At 35.8% G+C, this 3,066-nt stretch overlaps 1 non-coding gene across 1 annotated transcript; it reads left to right on the top strand.

The window, feature by feature from the left end:
* Positions 1-999: 999 nt before the first annotated feature.
* On the top strand, positions 1,000-1,105 carry LOC136234441 (small nucleolar RNA R71). The gene has a single exon (XR_010691325.1). It is a non-coding gene; the product is annotated as a small nucleolar RNA R71 (small nucleolar RNA).
* The last annotated feature ends 1,961 nt before the right edge of the window (positions 1,106-3,066 follow it).

Raw genomic sequence — 3,066 nt, 5'->3', positions numbered from 1 at the left:
TTGTTTTAAAATAAACACCAACAAGAATTACTAAATGAAATATCTAGAAAATAAATAAATCGAAGCTAAGAATTTAACTTGATAATATATTGGGATATTTTATACAATAATTATTTAAATTAATCTTTTTTTTAATTTTGAATAAAATTGACAATTTCCCTTTTAATAAATTAGTTGAACAAAAAATTTGCTCAGATTAATGTACGTAGTGGGGGTCCCTTTATCTTAAATAGGTTAGTAGTTGATATTTCTGTCCAGATATGTAAACCCATATGGATACCTTATGCATGGGTCATCAAATTAATTAGAAATACTTTTTTTTTTTTTGCTATAATAAGAAAAAAGAAAACAACCTTTTAAATACATTAACTACAAGTTATTAAAATATATTTGTTATTAAGGAAGGACAATGATGCGTGTCGAGTTAACACTATGTTGATAACTGCTTCAGACGACGGTGTTGTTCCGAAAAAATTGAAACGGTTACAGGGTTCGCTGTTGTCTGATGGTACTTCAGATGATAGTTGTGTTCTGTCATTTCTAATAGCTTCACATCACACGCACTTATTTGCGTTCTGTCACTGCCCCCCAAATTACTTATTACCACCCCCTCTTGGACATTTTTGCCCTTTTCATTTTTCCATTCAAAAACTTAATATTCTCTCTCTCCCGAGCCAAAAAATTGGATTTATGAAAAATGAACCCGAGAACGTTGAGGAAATCGAATAACTACCGTTCCTATTTATACTAATAGAAATTCGTCTCCAAAAACTAACCGATCCAATCAATATATATATATATATATATATAATTCATCGAAAATGTACTAAACGGGTGATTCACACCATTCCGCCTACTCGTGCTCACTACTCTTTCAATGAGATCATATAGGGTTTGTGGTTCAAGATCCTCGGGGTTACCATTTGCAATAGATTCGATTTGAATTTTGTATGTGTTGGTGACCCTATTGTAAAAGTTTTAATTTGCATCCACATGGGAATGCCATGATTCGGTACCCTTCTCAATAGCTCCTTGTAACGTTCTCAAGCCTCAGCTAAGGACTCATCTTCTTCCTGTATGAAAGAGACACCTCATTTCTCAGTTTGATAGCCTGTCGTGGTGGGAAATATTTCATTAGGGACATACTAGCCATTTCCTGCCAGGTAGCTATTGATCCGGGTTGAAGGTTCTTCAACCAAATTCTTGCATTGTCTTTCAAAGAGAAAGGGAACAGCTTTAACATGATTACATCATCAGCTACCTCCCTATTCGTTTTGAAGGTGTTACACATGGTAACAAAATCTTGAATATGAGCATTTGGGTCTTCGTTTGGGTACGTACCCACTGAACTGGACAGCAGCTTGCAACATTTATATCATTGATGCCTTGACTTCGAACAGGTTGTTCCCCTCGTTAGGAATCACAAGTAGGTCTAGAATAATATCTTATCCTCATGACTGGGGAATTTTTGTTTTCACCTTCACCTTTAGGCATAGGTGGAGGATCTCCTCCACGACTAGCCATTCTTCTTTGTCTTTGTCTTTGTCTTGATCGTCTAGTTGCCGCCTGATTCCTTCTACACATTCTTTCTAGCTCAAGATCGATTGGAAAGGTCGACGGTCCAGCTCTACGCATATACTGCAAGAAAAACCTGCTTTTGGCTACACTATTGAACAAACAGATCAGAAACACCTTGTTTTATAGAAATTTTTAGATAAAATTGTTGCTTTCAATCTCCGGAAACAGCGCCAAAAACTTGTTGTCCTAAAAGTAGACTCTAGCAAGTGCACTAGAAACAAGTAATATCTTAGTAAGTAGAGTATAGTCTCCTCAGGGATTGATGAATAATTTTAACCCGAAAAACCTTAACGTAACTTCTTTCTTAGTTGGAAATGGTTTTGTAACACTTGGTTAGAAATCGCTACAGAGAAACAGATCTTCTAATATTCGTTTAGAAAATACTGATTTTTCAAAATAAAAAGGTGGAACAGGCTAAGCCACAGGTAAGAACAAGAAGCTATAGTATCACTTCGGTCTATTTATTCATGAATGCAATATGGCACAGTCAAGGTCTCTGCTTTTGGTTCACTTAAGTCAACTCTCGTGTGTTCTTAAGATCCAAAGACTTACTATAACTTCAAGTGTCCTTAAAGATGGTTCTTTCTTGCATTAAACACAAAGCAACATTTCCTTTCAGAAAACCCTTGATATAAAACCTTAATATTCCTATTTCAGGTTTCACATATTTAATGATAGATCTGTGAGAATGAAAGCAATCTCTCATCATTCATAAACACTAGATAACAAATATAGAAGCATGCATTGAAGAGCATCATTAAATACCATATGCATAAACTACATTCATTCATAAAGATATTAAGAGTACCTACAGCTCCAGTCCTAAGCCAGCTTAGCCCATTCAAGAGACTACTCACTCATGGCACCGAGTGAACAGCCAGAAGATGAGTAGTAACTCTCCATTAATGGAGGTTGTTGGCTCCTTCAGAGAGTTTTTCCGCTTCCAAAAATGAAGCTTCTCTCTCCCAAAATTATCCCAAAAAGTAAAGTGTCCCCTTTTCTCCACCTACTGTTCGCTATATATAGGAGGAAAGGCTCCCAAAATAAAATAATACTAATTATTACAGAAAATAGATTATTCATCAAAAGGTGAAATTGTTCTAAGGGTGTTGACTTTGGACACTTGAACACTCAAGGTCCGGATCTCTTTTCATCATGTTACTTTAGCTACTCCTGCTACCGCCTCCCTGTTTCAGATGTCTTCCGCGTTTCTTCCTTTTATCCGCCGGTCCGTCGGGTCTTAATCAGCTTTTCCTGCAAAACAGACCGCATGGCAGCTGTTTCGTCTTTTCTTTTAGATCTGCACATAAAACCACTTTTAATTCTCATTTTATTCAATTGCAAGCCTTAATTCGCCCTATTTAAATCATATATGGTATGTTTATTAGGACCAAATATGAGCTTATCATATCCACTTAAAAAAAGTTAGCATTAAGAAGAAATATATACATATATCATTAATTGTGATATGGATTGGGTAACGGACGA

The sequence above is a fragment of the Euphorbia lathyris genome, chromosome 6 (assembly GCF_963576675.1).
Source record: "Euphorbia lathyris chromosome 6, ddEupLath1.1, whole genome shotgun sequence".
In the NCBI taxonomy this organism is placed as follows: Eukaryota; Viridiplantae; Streptophyta; class Magnoliopsida; order Malpighiales; family Euphorbiaceae; genus Euphorbia; species Euphorbia lathyris.
The sequence above is the reverse complement of the archived record's forward strand: the minus strand, read 5'-3'. Positions and strand labels throughout refer to the sequence as shown.